Source organism: Ostrea edulis, chromosome 3 (assembly GCF_947568905.1).
Source record: "Ostrea edulis chromosome 3, xbOstEdul1.1, whole genome shotgun sequence".
NCBI classification, from domain to species: Eukaryota; Metazoa; Mollusca; class Bivalvia; order Ostreida; family Ostreidae; genus Ostrea; species Ostrea edulis.
Window position 1 is genome coordinate 71565743 of NC_079166.1, and position 9285 is coordinate 71575027.

Below are 9285 nucleotides of genomic sequence, written 5' to 3' on the forward strand. Positions count from 1 at the left end.
GCATGCGTGGAAAGGTATTTAGGAACCAAAACATCCGTCCGTATTATTTTTTCCCCACGGAAAGCAGTATTAAGAAGGGGGTATACGAGAGGGGCTATATTGTTATGTATAATGTCCAAATATGGTACACTGTAACATTAAAAAGTGTTTTGTACTACATGCTTTCAGAGGTTTATTGGTACCCTATAAACTGCCTCGTAATCTATCTAGTGTTATAGATAGGGTATAAAGAAAGAGACTGAAATAAAAATTGGAAAATGAAATTTGATATTCCTTATTCATATTGCGTACAGAAATTTTGCACTATTTCACAAATGGAAGAATTTTATTCCTGGTTATGAAATCTTGTAAATACGTTCTGGTCGCTAGGGCCGCAGCATAGGCCGAGTAAACGTGTTTAAAAGTTCTCGCTTAAATACTGTACATTGAATAATATGCTTATCATTGTTTAAATCACCTATCATCTCAGGTTATTGATTTTCTCATCGTGCATCGAGGAAAGGGTATCCGAAGATGACACAATTAATTATGCCCGAACTCTTAAGTTGTCTAAATGTTTACATCCGGGATTTTCATGATGCTTCATTATCTTTATCTTTTAAATGTGTTTCCACACGCATGGTTTTTTTTTGGGGGGGGGGGGCATTCTGCATCATAATCATTTTTTAGAATCCGTACCAAACATTTTCTTTTCACGTTTAAGAGAATTCATGATCTATGATATTTGTGGATACGTCTGTAAACGGGCTCTATTCGGAAGACAGTCCCAATGAGTATAACTATGGGTGTGCTGAGAAAACAATGAAAAAGAAAGAAAAGACTTGACCTAAGGTAATTCCCTACTCGCATTAATATCTGATAATAGTATAGAAATTGTATTTATTTCCAATCATTAGAGTTATAACTAATGAATTATCATATATATATATATATATATATATATATATATATATATATCTGATAATAGTATAGAAATTGTATTTATTTCCAATCATTAGAGTTAAAACTAATGAATTATCAAATATATATATATATATATATATATATATATAAAGCACTAAATAATCACAACTAGGTACCTAGGTACTGAAAATTTTCGCCCCAGCCCGGGGTCGAACCAGCGACGTACGGCACCCACCTCCTAGCAATATTGCCAAACCAGTGCGCAAGTCCATTCGGCCACAACGACTTCCCTAGGGAATCTTGCTAGGCGGTGGGTGCCGTACGTCGCTGGTTCGACCCCAGGCTGGGGCGAAAATTTCCAGTACCTAGTTGTGATTATTTAATGCTTTATATATTAATTAATTGATTTTCACATGTATCGTTTAGATCCTAGGGGTAAACGTAAGGTTGGGTCTTATAATTGTTTGTTTGTGATATATATATATATATATTGGAACTGTATATTTTCCTGCTTTTTTATTGAATTATATATATATATATATATATATATATATATATATATATATATATATATGTGTGTGTGTGTGTGTGTGTCATTGTACTTTTTAAGATGCGAGACATACATGTACATAAACAGAATCATATATATCAACGTCAGAAATTTCAATTTTCCTTACACAGCTGCAGCATTAGCAACATTTTACAAAAACAGGTTATAAAGATATAACAGTATTCATAACAATTTCATGAAACTTTTCCTTCACAAAAATATACATGTCTGGGAAAAATAAAGGAAATCTATTGCATAATGGACTGATATAGAACTCGGTGAAAACAGAGTTATTGTCATTGTATTCAATGTTTTAAAACATATTGATTATTCATATATGATTTTAACTTTTGAAATTTTTCATCTTTAACAAGATTTTTTTTTACAAAAACTTTCGGAAAAGTCTCCAACAAAATGTATGTTCCTATCATGCATAGATCTACATTGTAAATGAATCATTGATTTCGCAAGATCGTATGATGTCAAAGGAGGGTGATATTACTTTAAGTCACCTCTTAAATTCAGAAAATGTTACGTCAAAATGTCGATAACCTTTGTTAAAACAGGTAAACTAAGATGAAATTCAAGGAAAGTTAATAGATATGCATTTAAAACTACACGACCACTCTAGATCAGTGTCTAGGAATAAAACTAAGTGATGGGAGGGAAGCGGGGCTGACTGATTGGCAAACAAACAGATGGAGAGGAAATGTTTTTTTAAAAACTGTATCATCGATCGTGTTTCTTCTTTAACAGGCTGATTTTAAAGACATTTTTGTTAAATCTTGAAGCCTTCTTATGACCGTGAAAAATATGTGGAATAAGCCCGAAACGAGTATGCTTGCCATTTTTAGGACAGCTTCTTCTATCGTGTTTGTCCTCAAACGTATGAGCCTTAGATAATTTTCCAGTTACTCAGAAATTTCGTAACATTTTCCGGCTTTTTTGAAAAAGTACTTCCGTCTTCCTGTTGGGTGTTGCTTGTTTATAAAACTAGATTAGTGAACGATTTAAGACCCGATATCAACGCTGGAATCGATTCGCTAAACATAATGTCCTACTTCTTTACTTTTATCAAAACAGCAATAACTAATGCCATAAGGCCTCGACTGCAGAGATGCATATGTATAAAGATCATTTTGTTTTCAGGGGCCCTTTTGATGAAATAGTATTCCTTCAAAACAATACCTTTTTGAAATGTATTGTATATATATCTTATCAAACCGTTTCTGGACTTTGACTTGCGGTCGCGGTGGTTTAGTCGTTAGAACGTTCGTTTTGTAATAGGGTGGTTGCAAGTTCGAACCGCGACAATGGAGAAACATGAAAAAGGGTAGTGATTATTCCTTCATCAAGCGCTCGGCACTGAAAGTGAGAGTCGCTGATCTTTCGGACAATACCTTAAGAACAAATGTATCTTGTCGTGGCAGGCGTCCGCTTTTAAATTCTAAACCTATTCCATATGACAGGATTATCGCTACATGGAAATATGTCCAGAATAACATTTTCAAATATCTAAATCTTCATCGATGCGGCCTTTAGTCTTAATATAACATGGAAATAACCTGGATACACTACAATCTAAACATAATCGAGTGCACAATCTAAAAAAAGAAAATGTGTATTTCCGCAGATTATAGATGACACACCGATGCTACCGTTTGGCAGCAAACTTTTTTAATGGCCAAGGTTACAGTTTTTCAAAAGTAGATCAATCTCCAAGGGTCAAAGTCACGAGATTAAAATTTTGGTATCCAAAGAAAGGTCTTGTCAAAATGAATATATATGTGAAAAAATAAAAGCTTATCACCAGCCATTCCAAAGTTATTTCCAAGTTTAAATCTTTTTCAAATCAGGTTAAACCCCAAGATTAAAGTCACAAGGTCAAACATTTCAATACACATAGAAAGGTCCTGTCACAAGAAATACGCGTGGGAAATATTGAAACCCTATCACCATCCATTCAAAAGGTATGGCCAAAATTAACGTTTTAACGAATACAAAGACAGACTGACAGATGGACGGACCAAACGGTGCATGCCCCCAAACCCCTTATCACGGAGACATAACAATTATATAGAGAGGAAAGATTACCCTTATATAGCTGTATACTGACTGAGTTATATAATCAGAATAGGACAATATTTTACATAAGTAGAATCTGTACCAAAAAGGGCTAGCACTATATCTACAAACGTTTATCAACTTCGAAACACATGTTTATCGTTTTAGCTTGCTAATCAATGAGTTGTTTAAGGGGTAAATTAGGACAAGTCCTATTCGTTCAAAGGACTGATCTACAAAGTGCAAAGAGATGACATGTGACGTTATCATCCACACTCGAGAAAATTACCGGTAATGATTGTTATTACTGCAGAAAATCAACTCGCACTCAGGAAGATTCCTTATTAAGTACTGTGAAAAAGCATGGAGTAAGAAATACAAACGAAAGTAGACAAAGTGGACCAACTCATGAAACAAAAGACCGAGAACCTTGAAACTTGAATAATAATCAGGTATACCTGCATTGATTATACCTTGAGCGGGAAGATGAAAGGAAGAATATAACGAAAAGTAATCAATCTCATAAGTCCTATAAGGAATATCAAATTCAGAGTTGAGCAAACAAGGACACTTAGACACAGCAGAGGTGGGATCAGGTGCCTCGGAGGAGCAAGCATTCCCTGTCAACCAGTCACACCCGCCGTATGTCGTATATCTTGATCAGATAAACGGAGTCATCCGTAGTCCAAATCAGTGTGTAAAGAACGGCCTAATAATTTGAACTTGACCCAGTAGTTCTTGAGAAGACGTCGAAAATGTGAAACGTTTTTAGACAAATGGAGAGATAGACGAACGCCGAACGACAGGTGATAAAAAAAAACTCACTTGAGCTTTCACTTCGGATGAGATAAAAGCGATTATAATATACAGTGTACATGAAAACATATATGGTGCATCCTTTTGACTTGTTTAGATGGATTTAAAGCTTGAAAAGATGTTATTCTTAGTTTCTATCGCAGGACAATTACAAATATACCGGCACTTGGTGACATACAACCCATCCTTACTGAGTAACCCAGCCATTGACCAATCAGAACACTTTTAAAAATAGAAATCCTTCAATCACATGACGTTCTTTTGGTATCTCTAATTTTGTAGTATTTCATTCGTGGAATTCAAGTCTTTAAAGTTATTCAAGTTATTAGAATATTATCTGTTTGTTTGAGATAATCCAAATACCATCGTGATCTGCTGGTAGACTGAAATTCCTTTGTTTCTTGACCTGAAATGATTATGGTGTTGTCAATGTGTAACCGGTTATAATTATGCTGCTGTCAATGAGTAACCGGTTATAATTATGCTGCTGTCAATGAGTAACCGGTTATAATTATGCTGCTGTCAATGAGTAACCGGTTATAATTATGCTGTTGTCAATGAGTAGCCGGTTAACCGTCGGACGGTTACTCGGGTTTTATGCATTTCGTAGAAAATGTAATTGCAAAATATTCTTTTATCAGAAACCTTTCTAATGTCCCTGGTTTTATTTGCTGAAAATATGTTATTTTGAAACATTCAGTTTCAACAGTGTATGTAGGTGGTGGGTCTGGTTGCGAGGCAGTAAAGCTGGTTTGTGAAGATCAAACTCGCTAAGAAAAATAAGGCTGAATTGATAACACTAGAAAAACAAGAGGCACAGGGGCCTTATAGGTCACCTGAGTATCATGTAACAACCTTCCAATGTTTGAATTAGGTTTGTGTTTAAATATAAGAATTTTACTTTTGAATGGAAGAAACATTGAATAGCTATGTTGTCAGCCCCGCCTTTGCACCAGAAGCCCTGACCCAGGGGCCATAAATTTCAGTTTTGAAAGAAGCATCCTTGATCATCATTATCATACTATTAGTTTGTCTACTTAATACCCAGCAGCAGAGGAGAAGATTTTCAAAGAAATAAAATGCATTTTCACTATATGGTCAATAGGGCCCCACCCTAATACCAGAACCCCTGACCCAGGGGCCATGAATTTCACAATTTTGAAAGAGGCATCCTTGCTCATCATAACCATGCTATTGGTTTGTCTACTTCATACCGAAGGACAGAGAAGAAGATTTTCAAAGAGATAATGCATTTTCACTATATGACTTATAGAGCCCCACCCTAGCACCAGAACCCCTGATCCAGGGGCCATGAATTTCACAATTTTTAACAAGAGGTACTGTGAGCAATGCTCACTAAGAATACCCCCCGCTTACCCCAATCTCCCAAAGGGTGTTGGTAATAGGTATAAACTACCTCTTTTCTGAGTGTTGCTACTTCGATGTCCAGTGCGCATGACCTTTGACCTTTTGACCCCAAAATCGAGAGGGAACATCTTCATCCCATGGGTAGTCCATATGTATGATATGGTGACTGTAGGTGGAAAGGATAACGCTTTAGAGCCCGGAAACCATATTGCTACTTCAATGTCCAGTGCGCTTGACCTTTGACCTTTTGACCTCAAAATCGATAGGGAACATCTTCATCCCACGGGTAGTGCATATGTTTGATATGGTGACTGTAGGTGGAAAGGATAACACTTTAGAGCCCGGAAACCATATTGCTACTTCGATGTCCAGTGTGCTTGACCTTTGACCTTTTGACCCCAAAATCGATAGGGAACATCTTCATCCCATGGGTAGTCCATATATATGATATGGTGACGGTAGGTGGAAAGAATAATGCTTTAGAGCCCGGAAACCATTGCGTCTACAGACGGACGGACGGACGGACGGACAGACGGACAACCCGTTTCCAGTATACCCACCCCCCCACAACTTGTTGCAGGGGGTATAAAGAGGCATCCTTGCTCATCATTACCATGCTATTAGTTTGTCTACTTAATACCCAGAGACAGAGAAGAAGATTTTCAAAGAATTTCTACATTTTCACTATATGACCAATAGAGCCCCACCCTAACACAAGAACCCTTGCCCCAGGGGCCATGAATTTCACAATTTTGGTAGAGGGCTCAACGCTCATTATAATTATGCCCACAGTTTGGCTTCTTGATGTCCAGGAGTAAAGAAGAATTTTTTTTTAATTACACTCATTTTGATGGTTTTTGCCCCACCCCTCAGGCCCTGGGGGGCAGGAACCACGAATTTCACAATTTTTGTTCCCCTCCACCCACAGATGCTATATGCCAAAATTGGTTGAAATTGGTTCAGGGGTTTCAGAGAAGAAGCTGAAAATGTTCAAATGTTAACGCACTACGAACGACGACGGACAAAAACAGATAGCAATAGGTCACCTGAATAATTCAGGTGACCTAAAAACCAATCAATGATAAACATTCTCATATAATTAGACCATTTCTAAAACAAAAATGTGCTTTCTTTAATTGTTTGAAATACATATTATTATAAAACAAATATCCGGATCACAAACGTCAAATTTAGTAGGGTACACGACATGTTTTCATTGATTTTCAGATCTGTAAAATCTTAAATGTGAATTCTGTACAATACAATTATGAAGAATTCATTTTAATTAAAGCATATAATTCTTTTCTCTACAATAGTACTTAATTACTACATGGATATTCATTCTAATTATTAGCCTGATAACTACAGGTCAGTCTTATGAAATGTAGGTTAATTAATGATTTGCAATAACCACAATACAAAATATACAAAACACTATGATATGTTGAAAGAATTTTTTTTAATATACAAAGTCCAGAGATAAGTGGATTAGCCATATTTTCTGTCATTAATACCGGTAACCTGTTCAATATATAGATAGAGATATCCAGTTAGTTCTGAAAAGCCCTTCCCCTGACTATACTGTGGGGATCCGTGGGCGATCGACTTTAGGAAGAGAGATGGACCCATCCACCACCTTCTGGAGGAACTAACCATCCCCGGATCTTCAAGACCTGTCCCCGTTTCCAGGGGATCCGAGGGTCGACCAACAATGGTCGCCTCGCCGCTACAAACCTACTGTAGCAGGGCCCCTACTGGACAGTTTGCACTATAAATCTTCACCATTATCGTTAGTGCTGAAAAAAGATGAAGTCATGTTTATATACATATACATGTTACGAACAATTGTATAGAAAATGTGTACCTGTCCATTTTATGTGCATTTCGGACATGCAATCTTGCCCTCTTCCCACACCGACAAATCTACTTCAAATCCTTCACGACTTGCGTGGGATATTCACAGCGGAGAATTATTCTACAAATAGCAAATGTGTTTTACAGCTCAATGTACAAATATAAAACAATGAACATATAGATGATTACTGTTTCCAAATCCTTACTCATTATAGATAAAGAAAAATATTGAGATACAATCATACATACAGCTTAAGATATATAGTTCAGAGTTTTAATTATGCATGCATGTGTACCGGTATATGATAAATAATATTACCTGTATTTACTCTCAAGAACAATTTTTAATTTCTGAACTTCAAGGGAATATGCAAAATAATTGTCCATCCCTTTACAAACATAGCAAGTCCAAATTTTTGAACCACAAGGGAATGGATGAAATCTCTGTCCATCCCTCTAAAAAATATAGCAGAAGTCAGTCTCTTTTACCGGTGTTGCTTGGGTTCCTGTGTGAATTGAAATAAAAGATGAATTACTGTTAAATAAGTAGTAATGTAATTTCAGTATCAGTATACACTTTTTATTGTTAAAATATAATATACATTATCAAAAATGGGTCGTGAGGCGCTTCACACGCAGTCTTTTCTCTATGTCATGAAACGCTTTGTGCGCAGTCTGCAACACAGTAAAATGTGACATGATGGAGGACACTGCATTCCACCAATCAACATGTCAATCTATGAACAAATATCTGCATTTTTGCATCATCTTACCGCGGGCTCTCCGCCGTGCTTCAAAAACTTCTAAAACCGGTAAATTCCACGCAGGCTCCCCAAACCGGTGCATTCAATGTACATGTACGCCGGCGGGTCAATAACAAGGAATTGAAATGTCACGCAAGGCCATCAAAGGTCAAACGGCGCATTCAGCGTATACCGGTTTGACAAATGAAATTTCACTTATATGTGGTAACCCTTCAACCACTACATACACTGTAGACTGCCTTATTCTGGGTAAACACTGCGTACAGCGGCTTGGATGTCAGTCTATTCTGCCAACCTGTACTTTGCAATGATCGGAGATCTCTGAGCAGGGAACTTCGCCCTTTATCACGTGATCAACATCACCGAGACTTTGAATTATTTTACTGTGTACAGTAAATTCAGATCTTTTGAAAAACGTAAACTACAAAAGGTAGCAATAACACTTGTGTAAAACTTAAGTTATTTCAAGCTTATACAATTCTATTCAAGGGCAAGAATGGTAACTCTAATAATATACTTGGAAGTCTAGATCGAGAAGCAACTTATTCAACTCGACACCCTCCAGTAATATTCAATTCTTCAGGGTAGATTTACGTACAGCTATCTAAGCCTGTTTATGGTGAATTATTGACTGTTCCGCACACGTTGATGCAGCACTTGTTTCACATGACATTATCATGAAACAAAGAAGCTTTCAAAATCAGTTCATATGCGTACGATTACATTAATTAATAACAAAAATTGATTACTGGTGTTTTGATTTGAATCTTTGAAGAGTGTGTTAGTACAGACAATTCATGGTACCATTAAATCCTTCGATATATTCGACTGAAAACAACCTTGGGTGTTATGTGGATATCTCCATTGTCAATCTCGGCGGAGTTTTTCATCCCAATGCGCTGAAAATGTACAGTTTGACATGTACAAACTAAATTCACATAGTTTACATCACAACCCCACACCCCT